Consider the following 17,551-nt stretch of genomic DNA (forward strand, 5'->3'; position numbering starts at 1 on the left):
CCTTCTAGTCTTTCATGGTAGCTGCCTCCTTCCCCGACTTAATCTCCTTATCTTGTCCTTTTTCCAGAAACTTTCCTCTTCAAATTTTTCACATCTGATCTTCCCACCCATCCTTGGGAAGAGCTCTTCTTGGGGTGGAGTTGGGAGGACATGGGGTTCTACCTGAATTTACCTAACAGTAAACACACCTCATCATTGTGAAATATTTAGTTTTTTCTTCTGAAAATAGTGTGATTTGTTTTTCACCTGAAAAACACATTCCTTGGTTAAAGTAACATTGAGCCCAATTTTTTTTTTTTTTAGTTCAAATTTTGTTGTCTTTTTTTTTTGGCTAAATTCACATAAGAGGAAATGTACAAATCTGAAATGTACAATACATGATTTTTAGAAAAATGCATATATCTGTGTAACCTGAAATCCTGTCAATATATATAGCATTTCCACCACACCGGGAAATTCCCTTATGCTCCAGTTTCTAGTCAATTCCCTACAAGAGGTAACTGTTTTTCTGATGTTTTCCATCATAAATGAGCTTTACCTATTTTAAAACTTTATATATGAGTAGAATCAACCAGTTAACATTGAGCCTATTAATTGCAAAGTAAACCCTGGCATTATTGTGATAAGGGACGAACACAGCTCTGTGAGGCAAGGATGTTTGTTGTTTATTAACTGCTTTATCTGAACTGTTTTATTTTTGCAGGAACAGCCCTTGACCTACAACAGGCATTCAATTCATGTTTGTTGCATGATTGAATGAATAAATAAATAGAATATGTTCTTCCTTCTGGGGTTTCTTTTTGATGCATACAAAGGATCCCCATATTGGCAGAGAATAGATTCGACAGATAGAAATGTTGTCTCAATTCTGCCAATTTGTTATACTTTTTTTCAGGATAACTTTATTAAAATATTAGAATATATGTGTATCTATGTAGTAATTATCTTTTCCAAAGAAAACAGGAGTCCACAAAAGAAGCTCTTTTATCCCAGAGGCAGCTTCGACTCAGTGTCACGGCCTAGAGGCAATCACTGCTAACAGGCTATGTTTCTAATTCTACTGGTAACCATATGACCTTAAATAATATACTCAAACCTCTAATTTCTTGTCTCTATAAGCTGAAGAGAATTATTGGGTTTTTGTCAGGCAAAGTCAAGAACACTGCCTCACTGCCTACTCATACTCCCTTTCCCCCCTGTCTCCTATTTTTTCTCTCATCATATGCATATTTTTAAAGTTTTTGATATAAATCTTGAGCAGTTTCCTTGTTTTTGTTTTTCTGAGTAGCCAGTTTGGTTGTCTGCTGTACTTAGTGTATTATTATTCATCCTACCTATTGAATTTCTTGTCATTTTTAATTTCTAAGAACTATTTTGTTTTTGGCTGATTGTTCCCTATTATATAGCATCCTGTTCATGTTTACCTGATACAAAATCTAGACTCTGAGGATTCTAATGACTTAAAAAAAAACAAAAACCCTCTTTTCTGTTCCCTGGATTTTCTATTTTCTCTGGTGTCAGTGAATTTTCCTCCTGTGTCTGTGGATAATTCCCAGGTTATGTCTGAGTGAGAGTTGGGCTGTAGGATATGGTTCTGCTGTAGCTATAGAGGTGATTGAATTACAGCGCTGCTTGGGGGCTCTTTGTAAATAGGGTTCCCCTGAGAAGATGGCATGCGGGGGAACCTCAACCTTTGCAAAGGAGAATGACCTCACTTTGGTGATGGGGAACAATATGTCCCTCCTGGGCAGAGGTGCCATTCCTTCTCTGCCTGTCCCTCTCCTCCTCCCACTCATCTCCCCCCAGACACATTATTGCACGTCTGTGTGGGTGGAAGGAACTGCCTAAAGTCCTAGTTGTCTTCTTTCTCAAGTTTCTGATTTCCTCACCAGGAAGATTTTCTGGGAAGATCACTTATTTTTTCTAGATAAAAATCTTCTGTTTTAGTTTCAATGGGACTTTTACAGAAAGAGAAGATGTGTGAACCTTAAGTCTGCATCATGTGTTACTACTTTTTAAAATCTATCAACAAACATTTTATTTAGGACTACTGGATTGAAATTTATAGATGGGGTTGACTTTTTTTAATTTTTTAAAACGTTGAATGAAAGATTTTTAAAATTCTGTAGTGCTTACAGTTTTTAAAAGTTTCACAAACATGATTTCATACAATTCCATGATTATCCTTTTGTAAATCCCCTACCCCTATATTGGGCTTTCCAGGTGGCTTAGTAGATAAAGAATCCACTTGCAATGCAAGAGATGCAGGTTTGATCCCTGGGCCGGGAAGATCCCCTGGAGGAGGGTATGGTAACCCACTCTGGTATTCTTGCCTGGAGAATCCCATGGACAGAGGAGCCTGGCAGGCTGCAGTCCATAGGGTCACAAAGAGTCAGACACAGCTGAAGTGACTAAGCACACATTCACGCACCCCTATATTGCCCCTCCCCCTTTCCTCTCCCCACTGGTAACCACTAGTTTGTTCTCTGAATCTGTGAGTCTGGCTCTTTCCTTGTCTTATTCACTTGTTTGTTATATTTTTCAGATTCCACATTTAAGTATATCATACAGTATCTTTCTCTGTCTGACTTATTTCACTTAGCACAATACCCTCCAAGTCTATCCATGTTCTTTCAAGTGGTAAAATTTCATTCTTTTTTATGGTTGAATAGTAGTCCTGGGCTTCCCGGGTAGCTCAGCTGGTAAAGAATCTGCCTGCAGTGCAGGAGACCCCGGTTTGATTCTGGGGTCGGGAAGATCCCTGGAGAAAGGCTAGGCTACCCACTCCAGTATTCTTGGGCTTCCCTGGTGGCTCAGACTATAAAGAATCCACCTGCACCGTGGAAGAGCTGGGTTCAATCTCTGGATTGGGAAGATGCCCTGGAGGAGGTCATGGCAACCCACTCCAGTATTCTTGTCTGGAGAATCCCCACAGACAGAGGAGACTGGTGGGCCACAGTTCATGGAGTTACAAAGAGTTGGAGTCACAAAGTGATACATAGGAATATATATATAGTATATATATACTTATATATCCATTCATCTGTTGATGGACACTTAGACTGCTTTCATACCTTGGCAATGTGATACTATTTTTTGTATCTATACATAGCTGCAATAGTGATTGATGAAACACACATTTGTTCAAGAGTTCTACTATATGCATAGTAGATTTTGCTATGATGTGCTTTCTCAATCAGTGTAAGCTGAACCAACAACTGTTTTCATTAGGGATAAATGAAACTGGTGTTAAAATTGTTGATAACCTGTCTTAGCCAAGCTGCCTTAATCACCTGGAGCATGATGCATGCTTCATGTTTTATGCTGCTCTCTGTATCTGGACTGTTCATCTCACTTCTACCTGCTGATTCTACCATCATGAAGGACTAAGTCAATGATCAATTTCTCTGTGACATTTTCCTCTATGCTCTGAGACAGAATTGCTTCATCTTCATTATTCTCTCAACTTTCTGTCCATCCTTCCAGCATAGCGATTATCATGTTGTATGGAGTTGTTTGCATTCTCTCTCACTTCACTCCAGCCTTATTCATCTTTTAATGTTTTATCTCAAATACACAGAATGAAGATTTGTTGGCTTGTACTTCAGACTTTGCTTTTATATTTTGTAATGATTGTCATTGACTCTTCGTGGTGAAAAGAAGGCCATAACAGAAAGAATTGTCATTTATCTTACCTCTGTGAGGCCTTCCAGAGTAGAAGTTATCCCAATCATCATTCTTGGTGTTGTTCAAAGCTATAGAAGATGATTCCTGCCTATGTGTTTCTGTTAAGATTATTCTTTTACCTTTCAAAGGTTACCTAAGAAAAAAGGAAAGACCCCATGCCAAGAGATCTCTGAGAAGAACTGAGGGGAAAAAATGAACTTAATTTTCAATGAAAAGTTTGGGAGGAGGGAGGACAACGTGAATTTAAGTCTTTTTCATTGTCTAGAGGGTCCTTTAGGGCAAGACTTTTGTTCACTGCTGTCTTTATATCATCATTCATTCATCTACTTGCTCCATAAATATTTACTGAGTGCCTACGGTGTGTCAGGTATTGTGTTAGGACTTGGGAAGATGCTGAACGTGGTAAACCAATTCCCTGTCTTTATGCCGTTTATAGTCTCCTGGGCATTTCGCCATGCTGCTCAGTGATTCTTGTGGAAGACACTCTAAGGACAGGTCAATAGGCAGTTAATCAGTTGTGTTTGTTGGTATTTCTTATATATTCATCCTGGTGGTAGGCCTTGTAGGTCATTTAAAAAGTAGGATAGACCTTGTTCATAAGGAATTAAGAATCAAAAATGATTCGAGTCCTGTGTAAAATGGCATAGAGAATCAGCAAATTATATGGGTATAATATAAGGATATTAGCAGTTCAGAGTCTTAGGGATCATTTTGTTTTCAAAGGCTAGAGATGGGAATACTGGAAGGCTTTGGATGTTTCATCAAAGCCCTCTTCCTCTTTTTCCTTTACCCCAGATGCCTAGTATACAGCCTTGCCTGAAGAAAGAGTTTAAAAAATGTTTTCTGTAATTGAAAAATCTGTGCAACTGTATGTGGATCCAGGTCCACAGGCAAGTTTCATAAGAGGTGACAATTAACTTGAGATGTGGAGGATGAGGACTAAAAAGTGGATGGAGCAGAGGAAGATTCTAGGTAGAGTGAAAACATGTGGTAAAGTCCGGAGGAGGCAAGGAGTATGAATTTCAAGGCATAGATTCTGCTAGCATGGCCAGAGCATAGAGCACGCAGTGGGGTAGTGATGAGAAATGAGGCTGGAAGAGCTAAATCATGCAGGATTTTGTTCACCTTTCTACCAGAAGGGTGTTATATATTAAGGAGTGAGTCAAAGGTCCTCTGCCTGAAAAAATGCCCAGTCATGTTGTGACTCTCTGATTGTGATATGATATAAGCGCATTTTTGATTTTAAGTTTTGCTAACATGCACATTTACACACCCACACAAGTACACACATAGTTATATAAAAGAGCACTTGACACAGTTACTTTTGTGCAGACGATGAAGTCTTCTGATGACAAAAAGTTGATAATGCAGAGGTGGGTGGTTATTTTTGTTTGTTTGAGCTTTGCAGTATTGACAAAGGGGTAAAGGAACGCGCTCTCAAGACAAAATGAATCTGTGGAAGCAGAGGGCAGATGGTTAAGCCTGAAGACAAAGTTCAAGAAAAGATGATTATGGAAAATAAGAACTATTACCCAGAATAAAAATTACCCTCAGTGTGTGACTCAGCTTCAGTGCATAGTGAGTTCTATTCTTGCATCTGTCACAGGAGGAATCGAGAAAGAACTTCTGCCTCTTCCTTTACTAAGCTTGCAAAAGGAGGATGAGCTATTCTGTTTCTTGTTCTTGCAAAACAACAGAGCTTGCCTGGGAGAGTATATTAGCGGACCAATTACAGCTGCATACTTAAACATACAGACAGCTTTCAATTACTGGAATGGAGAGCAATGGGGATGTAAAAAAAAAAAAAAAAGCCTAATGACAGATAATCCAAAAGTCATCAAATCTTAGCTTTTGAATGAATTGTATTGTTTTCTTGCTGCAGATTTGTGTTCCTAATTATACCTTGCTTAAGCTAATATTAAAATGAGTTTGCATTCCCAGAGAAAGCACAAACCAGCTGGGCAAAAGAAAGGCAAGGACCCAAGAACTTGTTGTGTGATGGGATGAGGTGGTCTTTTGGGAAGCAGCCTGAGGATTGAATATTTTCTATAATAATCAAGAGTAGCCCTCCCAGCTGTTCCCAACTTCCAGAAATAGGCTATCGGGACACAACATGGATGTGAAAATGTATTATCTCTAAATCAAGAAACCAAAGAAAAGCAGATCCAACCTTGCATATAGCACAAAAGTAATTTCTTGTTTAGTATTGTCCTGCATTTCAAAAGCCAAACTACCTTTGGTACAATATGGGCTGGGAGAGGGAGAGGACCCTTTTAAAAGTTGCTTGATCCCAGTGGAATTTAAACCTTAATTATCACTTAACCTGGAAAGCTCTGCCAGTATTATAACAGTGAGTTCCTTCAGATCCGTAATTAAATTTCTGCCTGTGGGTTATGTGGGTAAATCCTGTAAGAGGGGTGAATCAATTATGCAAACATATAAGTGGGCTATAAAATCCAGGAAAACAAGAGTTCCTCAAGTGCTATTGGAGAATTCTAGGATTATGTCAAAAGGACAATTTTCTTAACTTATTCTAGAAATAACCAAGATTGATGATTGTGCCTGGGCAGGGAGGGTTCTGAAAAAGTACATACACAGTCACAGAATTTATACTAAAAATCAGAAAATACTAGTATTCAAAGAGGTTGATAAAACCAACAACTAAGATTTATTGATCATTTACTATGGGTTCTATGTGGTTTGAAGTGTTCTCCACGTGATAACTCATTAAGCACTTAGTCTAAGCACTGTCTCCCTCTTAGAGGAAACTGAGGCCTGTGAGATTAAAAGAGTTAGCTTGGTCCTGCATGATCAGGAATGATCTGAGGCAGAACTAGAACCCAAGACTTCTGATTGCTAATCCAGGGTGTTCTTTCTACACTGGACTCCCTTTCTGTCTTTCTTGAAAGATCCTATCCCTTAACTGAATCAGCTTGCTTCAGAAAAAATTTTAACCATATGCTGGTGACCGTGAAAAAAGCATGGACTTTAGAGTTGAACATGCACTTGAACTCTGGCTTACTTCTTACTTCTAAGAGTTTGGCCTTCTGCAGGACTGCCCTGTCTGCTTGGTTTGCATCCTGCTGTGACTTCCTAGAATAAAGTCCAACATCCTTGCTTGGACCTTGAGACTGGCCCTGCTGGTCTAGGCTCTCCTGACCTCACCAGCTTCACCTGTGTCAGTCCCCAGCCCTCACTCTCTGCCCCAGCATCCTGAGTGTTGTCACTTTTTGGGAGGCCCATACTTCTTTCCACCTGCTGGGTACGTTTTCTTGCCCCTCTCCTATGGACTACCTCAGGTCTCAGCTTCAATTTCATTTCCTCAGAAAAGTCTTGGATGATCAAACTGAGCCAGCTTCCTCTGTTAGGTGTTGTCATAGCAGCATGACTTGCCCTTGGTGACTCTCATCCCTGCCACAAATGATCAGTTACTTTTACTTGTTTAACTCAAGTTCCCCTCCAAGAATAGGAGCTCTAGGAGGGCAGAGATAGATATTCCCGGTCCTGAGGTCAAGCAAAGGTGCTCAGTAAATACCGTAGGAATGAATGAACCCATCTCAAGCCTTGGTTTTTTCTTTTGTAAAGTGGAGATGCCTCACTGGACGACTGTCAGCATTAAATCCTTTATTGATTTAAGGCTTCCTCTCAGTGCTTGCTAGCAGCATAGAACTCAATAAACAGTGAATTTCATTTCCTCTACCTTCTTCCTATTCGGACAATGTCCCCAAGGCACCATGCCTGCCGAAATATCTAAGGAAGATGGAATTATATTCCAGATAATTTTAGTACAAAGCCTATTTTATGCGTTCTGCATCTTCGAATACCAATCTCCGGCCGATGGTCTATGTGGCAACTAGCTCTCCAGGAACCAGCACATTTGACAAAGCTGGGCACCTCACTCCCAGCTGAACGGGATAACAGAGTGCTTACTGTAGGCTGTAGGCTGTAAGCATCGTTTTCCCGGCGTCAGAACCTTAAACTAATCTTCCTGCTGAATATGAAACAGATGAAACGGGGAGCAGCTGCTCTTCTCAGCTGGTGAGCTGCTGGAGCTGAAGCAGTGTGGAGTTCAGGTGCCTTTCCCCTCAAAGCCCAGACAGAGTGACAACAAGGCTGCTCTGATGTGTGCTTACCTGGAAACCTCCGGGCCATGTTTTCCTTTGGAAAGGAAATGCAGAGTTCTCTCCCTTCCCCCACAGCTAGAATCCAGAAGCTCCCAAGACAAAGAACCGTGTTTCCGCCTCAGCAGGCTCTTCTTTGGATTGTCCAACTCCTCCCAGCTCTTGACCGTCTGCTGTTTTGGAACCTCTGTAGGGAGTGGGCAAGGAACCTGATACCTCCCCATTCCCCACCCTTGTCTTTTTATAAGCATAAGGGGAGGCGAGATGGAGCATACACAGGGTTGTAGGCAATATAGAAGGCATGTATATTAGAACAAGCTATGGATGGGTCAAGTTTATGCGTAAGTCAAAGGAAAAGTTCCTTCTAAATATAATGTAAAGCAACAGAGCTAGTTTTAAGACCAGGGGTAGAAAATTAGTCCTGGAACCAAGACTTGTCAATTGTTACTTTCTGTGTGGCCTTGGGTAATTATTTCACCTGTCTAAAAAACTCAGTTTCTCATCTGTAAAGGGACCATAGTCTTATAGACCAGGGATTAGCAAGATTTTTTTTTTTTTTTTGTAAAGAATGATTTAGTACACAGTCATCAAGACAGTATGATACTGGCACAAAGATAGAAATATAGACCAATGGAACAAGATAGAAAGCCCAGAGATAAATCCGTGCTCCCTATGGGCACCTTATCTTTGACAAAGGAAGCAAGAATATACAATGGAGAATTGACCTCTTCAATAAGTGGTGCTGGAAAAACTGGACAGCTACGTGTAAAAGAATGAAATTTGAACACTTTCTAACACCATATACAAAACCAAAATCAAAATACATTAAAGACAAAATGGATTAAAGTAAGGCCAGAAAGTATACAGCTCTCAGAGAAAAATATAGACAGTACACTCTTTGACATATGTCACAGCAGTATTCTCTCTGACCCAGCTCCTAGATTAATGGAAATATAAACAAAAATAAACAAGTGGAACCTAATAAAACTTAGAAGGTTTTGCACAGCAAAGGAAACTATAAACATGATGAAAAGACAATCCTCAAAATGGCAGAAAATAATTGCAAATGAAGCAACTGACAAAGGGTTGATCTCCAAAATATATAAGCATCTCATACAGCTCAATATCTGAAAAACAAAAAACCCAATCAAAAAATGGGCAAAAAGACCTAAACAGACATTTCTCCAAAGAAGACATACAGATGGCAAAAAAAACGCATGAAAAGATGCTCAACATCGTTCATTATTAGAGAAATGCAAATCAAAACTACAATGAAGTACACCTCACTCCAGTCAGAAAGGCCATCATCAAAAAATCTACAAACGGTAAATGCTGGAGAGGATGTGGAGGAAGGGAACCCTCCTGTTGGTGGGAATGTAAACTGATGCAGCCATTATGGAAAACAGTATGGAGATTCCTTAAAAACTAGGAATAAATCTACCACATGATCCAGCAATCCCACTGCTGAGTCTATACCCTGAGAAAACCACAGTTTTAAAAGACACATGTACCTCAATGTTCATTGCAGCAATATTTACAATAGTCAGGACATGGAAGCAACCTGTATGTCCATCGACAGATGAATGGATAAAGAAGTTGTGGTACATATACACAATGGAATATTGCTTGGCCACACAAAAAAAGAAACAAATCTGAGTCAGTTGTAGCAAGATGGATGAGCCTAGGGCCTCTTATACAAGTGAAGTAAGTCAGTTGGAAAAGTAAATACCATATATTAATGTGTGTATATATATATGGAATCTATAAAAATGATACAGATGAATCTAGTAGAGAACATACTGCGGACACAGTGGGGGAAGGTGAGGGTGGGATGAATTGAGAAAGCACTGGCATATATACACTGTCATGTGTTAAATAGATAGTGGGAAATCACTAAATAACACATGGAGCTCTGTGATGACCTAGAGGAGAGGGATGGAGGAGGGGAGGGGGAAGATATATATGTATAATTATGACTGATTCATATTGTTGTATGGCAGAAACTAGCAAAATTGTAAAGCAATTTTCCATCAATTAAAAAAATAAATTAATATTTCAGGCTTTGCAGCATATATAGTCTTCGTGGCATATCTTTTTTGTTTGTTTGTTTTATTGAAGCACAATTGCTTTACAATGTTGCATTAGCTTCTGCAGTACAAGGAAGTGAATCAGCTGTTGGTACACATAGATTCCCTCCCTCTTCGATCTCCCTCCCATCTCACCCCCATCCCACCCATCCAGGTCACCACAGAGCACTGAGCAGGGCTCCATGTGCTGTACAGTATGATCCCACTAGCTATATATATATATATATATATATATATATATATATATATATATATGTCAAATCTTCAAAATGTATGAACTGTTCAGAACTTGTGGGCTATACAAAAAAAACAGGCCAGGGCCAGATTTGGCAACCCACGTTTAGGCTTATTGTAAAGATGAAAGTGGATAGTATATAAATGTTTTGCATTGGACCTGAAACATAGCAAATTCTCAGTAAATGATAGGTATGATGATTCCTACCTGGTGGTTGTGTAGAAGGCTAACTAAAAGCAATAGAAGAACTTTCAGGACTTACAGCTCCTCAGCCATACACACATCCAATAGGATAAATATTTACAAAGAGTATACATAAGACAAATTAGTATCATTAATGTGATCCTCATTATTTGATTCGAAGAATTTGAAAATAAACTATGGTCAAGGGCATTGGGGCTAAGCTAACAGACTTTTCTGAGGGCCTGCTGTGTGTCAGGACTCTGCGATGTGCTATTTCACAACAGTGCTGCTAGGTAGGTTTTACTGTTCCTGTTACAGAAGAGACAGAGACTAGCAAGGGGAATATCCCTGGAAACCAAGTGTGTCTGCCCAGGACTTCCAAGTTGTGCATTTTTTCCCCCAATCCTTTATTTATAAGTATGGTTGATTTTACAATGTTGTGTTAGTTTCAGGTGTACAGCACAGTATATATTTCTTTTTCAGATCTAGAGACACATACTGACTGAAAATGAAGTATTCCATGCAAATAGAAATCAAAATAAAGCTGGAGTAGCAATACTTACATCAGACAAAATAGACTTTAAAGTAGACTATTACAAGAGACAAGATCACTACATAGTGATCAATGGATCAATCCAAGAAGATATAACAACCTTAAATATTTATATATGCACCCAACATAAGAGCACCTCAATATATAAGGCAAAAGTTAACAGATAGGATGTCATGGTCCTCTGACTCTTACACCCCTTCACTTTCTAATGCACATGCATTTGCATCAACTTTTGCCTCTTAACCTTGGAATAGGTGGCTGCCTGCTGAATGGAATTTAAAGAGTAGTTCAAACAGTCGCTCAGTCATGTCTGACTCTTTGTGACCCCATGGACCATAGTCTACCAGGCTTCTCTGTCCATGTAATTCTCCAGGCAAGAATACTGGAGTGGGTTGCCATTCCCTTCTCCAGGGGATCTTCCCAGCCAAAGGACTGAGCCAGGGTCTCCTGCATTGTAGGCAGATTCTTTACCATCTGAGCCACCAGGGAAGCCCTAGTGGTTCAAAGTCCACCTTCTGTCTGTCAAGATCTGTGCTAGACACGAATTACAAAGTGAAAACACACACACACACACACACACACACACAAGAGTATGGCATGGTCCTTTTTGTTGAAGAACCAAGTTTAGTAGGAAAGATATCACACAAGTAGTGTTTGGTGGAAAATTCAAGTCAGGTTTTGCCTTTAGGAAGTCATTGTGACAATGCCTGGATTTACATTAAAAACACACAACTTCCATCCTATCACAATCTTTTCATTTCAATATGGTATTTTTATTGGGTTCCCATTACCTAGAGACTGAAGTTCAGACTTCTTGGATTCTTTGCCAGGCCTTATGCCAAAGATTCCCAGTAGGTGTGTCAGATCTGCCGAGATGAGACTGAATTGTTCAAACCCAATTCCCAGTGAGGTGGTGTTTGGAGGTGGGGCCTCTAAGAAGTGATTAGCTCATCAGGTTGGAGTCCTCTTGAGTGGGATTAGTGTCCTTATAAAAGAGACACTGGAGACATGTCTTGTTCCTTTGGCCATGTGAGGTTATGGTGGAAAGATTGCTGTTGATGAGGAAGTGGGTCCTCACCGGACACTGAATCTACAGGACTCATGTTCTTAGACTTCCAGCCTCTAAAACTGGGAGGAATAAGTTTCTATTGTTTTTAGGCCTTTGATATTTTGTTATTGTGGGGCTTCACAGATGGCTCAGTGGTAAGGAATCTGCCTGCAGTGCAGGAGGCACGGGTTCGATCCCTGGGTTGGGAAGATCGCCTGGAGGAGGGCATGGCAACACACTCTGGTATTTTTGCCTGACAAATCTCATGGACAGAGAAGCCTGGTAGGCTACAGTCTATGGGGTCACAAAGAGTCAAATGACTTAGCAGGTAAAGAACAATTTTGTAATTGCAGCCTGAACAGACTAAGACAGATGGTGACAGCCTTGTCCACTTACCTTGGTTTGTACTACAAATGTAATCATTATTCCACATGTGCCTCAACCTCAAATGGTTTGGGAAGCCTTGTCCTTCACAACCTGTCCCTGACTTTCCTGCCAAATTTCCTTCAGCTGTCTTTTCACACACGGGATCTGTTTCTTGTTTCTTATCCATTTGCCATGTTTCCCAAGCTACACACTTTTGCTCACATGGTTCTTTCTGCCTGGAAGTCCAGCCTGATCCTTTCCACCACTTCTGCGTAGCCTGCAAATTCTTGAAAAAAATAACCCATAAGTGACCTCTTTCATAAAGGATTCCCTGCATTCATTGTCCTTTGACCTGCAATAGTGTTTTATCTTTTTTATGGCATTTGTCATCTGTTTTATCACTTAGTAGTGAAAGGACCTAGAGCTGGGTCTGGCACATAGTAGGGCTCAGGAGGCCAACTGGCCAGCCTGCCTGCCTTCCCTGCTCTATTTGTGAGATTTTAGGAAAATTACTTATATCATTGATTCTTAAACATAGCTGCACATCAGATGACCTGAGGTTTTGTTTAATAATCTGATGTCCAGGCCATACTGCAAGTCAATGAAACTAGAACCTCTAAAGGATGGTTTCCAGCATCAGAGTTCCCCAGGTGACTCCAATATGCAGCCAGGGTCCAGAGCCACTGCTTTGAACAAACAGAGCCTCATTTCTTCATTCTGAAAACTATATGCAATGTTTGCAACACTTTGGCATAATGCCTGGTGCATACTGAGTAGGCAGTAGCTGTTAATTATTGCGTTTTATCCCAGCTTTTCATTTCTTGGCCGAAAGTGCCTTGCACATAGTAGGTATGGAAATAAATGCTGGTGGAATAAATAAATGCTCTTTGGGAAGTCCTCTGGGAAATGCCCAGCAGGTTGTTGCAGAGAGCTGGCCTTAATGTGGAACTAAAGGTTGTATCTGGAGCAGAGACATGGAGGTGTGGTCGTTCCTGGGTGCAGGCAATGGGGGAGAAGGGGAGGGGGATGGGTACTGGCTTTATGAGATTTAAAAACAATAATAAAACCAACTACAAGTCTATCTCCTTTTTATGATCATCTCCCACTGGAAATTCTTAACAGTACCAGTGATAAAATGCTTCTTGCCGGAGTAGACTTCTCCCAGTACCCTGCCCTCTCTGCCTTATCTTTTCACTACTGGCTCTGAGCCTAATGAGCTAAATGGCTGGAGAAAGAAACAAGGGAACTGTAAATTATATTTATAAATTAAGTCACATAAAGCTGGACTAAGTAATTAAACTGTGGACCCATAATTAAATACTTGTATAGCATTTGGGCCCTGAGATTCTTCCTGCCATAATGGTTGGCAGTCTGCGAGGTGGGCTGATGACTCATACGAGGTCCTGGGGCCAAGTGGTGCCAAGGTCACTGTCTGAAGAGAAGGATCCTTGAGGGACAGTGCTGGATGTGGTCAAGGGAACAGACAAGAGATTTTCAGGGTAAAAGGTGAGGAGCGGAAAGCCCCAGGCCCTCTGGAGCATGTGAGAAGTGGTAGTAGCACCCTAGATTAGTGAATGATGGCCCGGCAGGAAGGAGTGGGGGTCTTCCCATTGCTGGCTCTAGCCCACCTTTCACTTTTCACTTCCTACCCTCCCCTTCGCATACCCACCTAGAGCCACAGACGTCAATATGCCTTCTTGGAGCAGTCTCCTTTTCACATCTCTCTACCCTCGCCTGTGATGTTGCCTGTGTACCTTTCCCTTCTCCATTAAAACAAAAAATTAATGAGAAAAAAATGGAATGCTCTATGAATTTGTGTGTCATCCTTGTGCAGGGGCCATGCTAATCTCTACATCATTCCAATTTTAGTATGTGTGTTTTCCACGCGAGCACCCTTCTCTATCCTTCACCAGGCAACTTAGTCCTTCAAGAGTTAGCTCCAAGAGACCTATGGAGCCTTTTCCTGAATCATTTAGGCAGTGGGAAGTCTACCTCTGGGAAGCCCAGGTGGCTCAATGGTAAAGAATTCACCTGCCAATGCTGGCAATGCAGGAAATGCGGGTTCAGTCCCTGGGTTGGGAAGATCCCCTGGAGAAGGAAAATGGCAACCCACTCCAGTATTCTTGCCTAGAGAATCCCATGGACAGAGGAGTCTGGCAGGCTACAGTCCACGGGGTCACAAAGTTGGACACAACTGAGCAACGGCGCATGAGAAGTCTTCCTCTGGCCCACAAAGGGACCTTATGGGATAACAGTTCTCTGCTGAGTCTCTCCCCATTAAGGTCCTGAGTAGCAGAGTCCCTGTTCAAAGCTCCTACAAAGTGCCTGGCAGGATGGAAGGTGCTTAACACCCCTCTGTTGCGTAAGTGAGTGAATGACTGAAGGACAGACAGCCCTGCACAGAAGGAGAGGTGATATTACCCTTATTTTTCAGAGTTAGATGGTCAGCTCAGGGGCTCTGTCTTGTTCAGCTTCCTGTTGGCGGTACCAGTGCGGTGCTCAGCAGACAGAAACCACACCATGAATATTTGCTAGGTGAATAAGAGGCAATTGAAAAGAGATAGACTTTGGCACAAACTCCCCTTCTCCCAGCTCCCTACTCCCAAAGAAATAAAGTAAGCTAAGTGTACTGCTAGGATAGGTGTCAGTATCCACTGTGTTTACAAAACAACACTGTGTATATTAACAAAAGCTAGGGCAGGGCAGGCAAGGCCCACCAGGTCTAAGATCAAGGGGAGATTTGTTGGGGGTGGTGGAGGAGGGATGGGAGAGAGGGATGTGGAGCCCAGGAGGCCCAGACGGGGAAGCAGGGAAGGAGGAGGAGACCCTGATGAAAGGTCTAGAGCTGCCTTCAAAGGGAGGTCACAGGAGAGATGGGGGCTTGAGAGGGAGTGGTTTGTGGGGAGGAGCATGGTCTGCTGTTTGATAAGTGGCATTAATGGCCAAGAAATGCTTTCAGAGTGAGACAAAGAGGAGAGAAAACTGGGAGGTGGGGGGATTGGACCGAGGGGGTCTTTGAGGAATCCAGGGGTGAGGCCTGGCCGTTTACTTGCCCACAACCACCAAGGGTGGTCTGGAAACACACCAAGGTTTGACATCTGCTAGTAACACATAAAGAAGCGGGATTCCAGCTGGGAGCCGCATGAGGGGAGGGACTGCCTCCGTCCTTTATTAAATGTGTGGCCTTGGGATGACTCTAAATCTCCATGTCCTCCTAATGTCAAATGGGGATAATCAAAGTACCCATCTCTTAGAGGGCTTATGAGAATTCAATAAGTCGATACAGATAAGCAGGGCCTGAGTCTAGTAACTGCTCAATAAATGTCAGTAGTAGTAATTATTTCTAATATATCATTGGGCATTTCACTAGCAGATTCCACATTTTTCTGTATTTTTCCACCTGAGGGAGGGAAATGCTAAAAGGGTCTTTGAGCATTCCTTACTCCAGAGGGACCAGAAAGGGGAAATTGGATGGGAGAGAATTAGACATTCCGTTGGCATTTTTTCCTTTGGGGTATTCTGTCATATGACCAATATGTTATGAAGTTTTGTTGTTCCCCAAAGCAGAGCACAGTAGTCAGCTGTGTGGACTTGGGGCGTCATGTTCCCTCTCTGAGTTTCTTTTTGCCCATCTGTCAGTTTGGAAGGATTGATTCTCTGACCTCTGGTAGCTCTCTCCACACAGATTCTATATGAGAAAAGGGCTGAGAGGGGAATGGGGAGACAGGTGGGCACAGGCAGGTGCCACAAAGATCAGTTTGGCTGATCATGGACATCTGAGTCCTGTGTGAAGTCAGGGGGCTGCCCAGTCATGGTCTTCAGTCTCTCCGTCCTCAGGAGTCCCCAGGATGGCTGTGTACGCGGCACTGGGGGAAAGGCGGAGAGATGGTTGGCCCAGAGGGCAACCACTCTGGTTACACGGTGTCCATGAAAGAGCTACAGCAGAGCTGAAGGACATCCATGCCCTGTGGAGCCATTTTTTTCTCTGTAGCCCTGCGTTGGGCTTCTCAGGTGGCTCAGTGGTAAAGAATAGCTTGCCAACCAGGAGACGTGGGTTCGATCCCTGGGTCAGGAAGATCCCCTGGCATGGGAAATGACAGACCATCCCAGTATTCTTGCCTGGGAAATCCCATGGACAGAGGAGCCTGGCAGGCTACAGTCCACCATGGGGTCTCAAAAGAGTTGGACATGACTAAGCGACTAAACAGCTGCAGCTACAGCTGCAGCCTTGCATTACAGGCTAGTCAGGTATGAACCGAGTTCGGTGCTGCAATGTTTTATCAGACCAGTTGTCCCATCGTGTACGTCCCCTCTATATCAACCATTACAGGCTGAACAAAATTGCAAGAAAACCCCTGCCCTCTCCGCCCTCACCCTCAAGTTCTTTCAAGTCATCTGTAATTTGAGAAAATATTTTTTTTCAATATCCAAAGGCTATTTTCTCTGCCTCAATCTCTCTTTCTCTCTGTCTCTCTCTCTCCCTTTCCCCAAAGACATGTTTTTCTGTAAATACTGCAGCTCAGCTCTGAATCACAGATCAAAGCACTGCTTCTTCATTCATCTTTTGAGGCCAAATTGCAATTTATAATGTCTGTGGTTTGCACTCATCTGTCTCTGTGTCATCTTGCTTTAAATCAGCAGAAAGCAACCCACAATAAGGTGGGGAAGCGCCCCGCGGAAGCAGAGAGTGTAATCTGAGCCCAGTGTTCCTGAGCCTCTGTACCCACAGGTAGAATGATCTGGGGCCTTGATTGTATCCGACATTAATCTTGGTAAACAACTTGTTTTGATGAAAGTTGAAAGCCAGATGAAGCAAGGGAAATTCACAGTTATCAAAAAAGAAAATGTGATGCTTTCCTCCTTCCACCCCTTCCTGTACTTTTCAGAGACATCTAAGACTTTGTCTCTTTGGGCCAAATAAAGGGAGTGTGGAAGCTGGGCTGTTTTCCTCAGAGAACATGCTGATAGATGGTTCTGGAACTTTTAAGGAATTGGACATTTGCAGAGCCAGGTCAGAGTCTAGGCTTTGGGAGGAGTCCTGGAGAGTTGTAGGTTTTTTTTCCCCTTTCTTTCTGCTTTCCTCCTCAAAAGAAAACATTCCTGAAGACAGATATTATGCCTGGTTATTCAACCTATTTACTTGTCTCCTGGGGACAGGGCTGACTCTAATGTTGCTCGCTGTCAGCTTTTTGGATGAAACACTGTACCTTAGAGACTCCAGAGTCTAATGGGGGGTATGACAGACCAATACCACCTGCACTAATGCAAAAT

The 17,551-nt window shown here is 42.0% G+C and overlaps 1 non-coding gene across 1 annotated transcript; it reads right to left on the reverse strand.

Moving 5' to 3' along the window:
• Positions 1 to 14,069: 14,069 nt before the first annotated feature.
• Positions 14,070 to 14,173, reverse strand: LOC138991053 (U6 spliceosomal RNA). Its single transcript, XR_011467101.1, has one exon. It is a non-coding gene; the product is annotated as a U6 spliceosomal RNA (small nuclear RNA).
• Between the last annotated feature and the right edge of the window lie 3,378 nt (positions 14,174 to 17,551).

Source organism: Bos mutus, chromosome 15 (assembly GCF_027580195.1).
Source record: "Bos mutus isolate GX-2022 chromosome 15, NWIPB_WYAK_1.1, whole genome shotgun sequence".
Lineage (NCBI taxonomy): Eukaryota > Metazoa > Chordata > Mammalia > Artiodactyla > Bovidae > Bos > Bos mutus.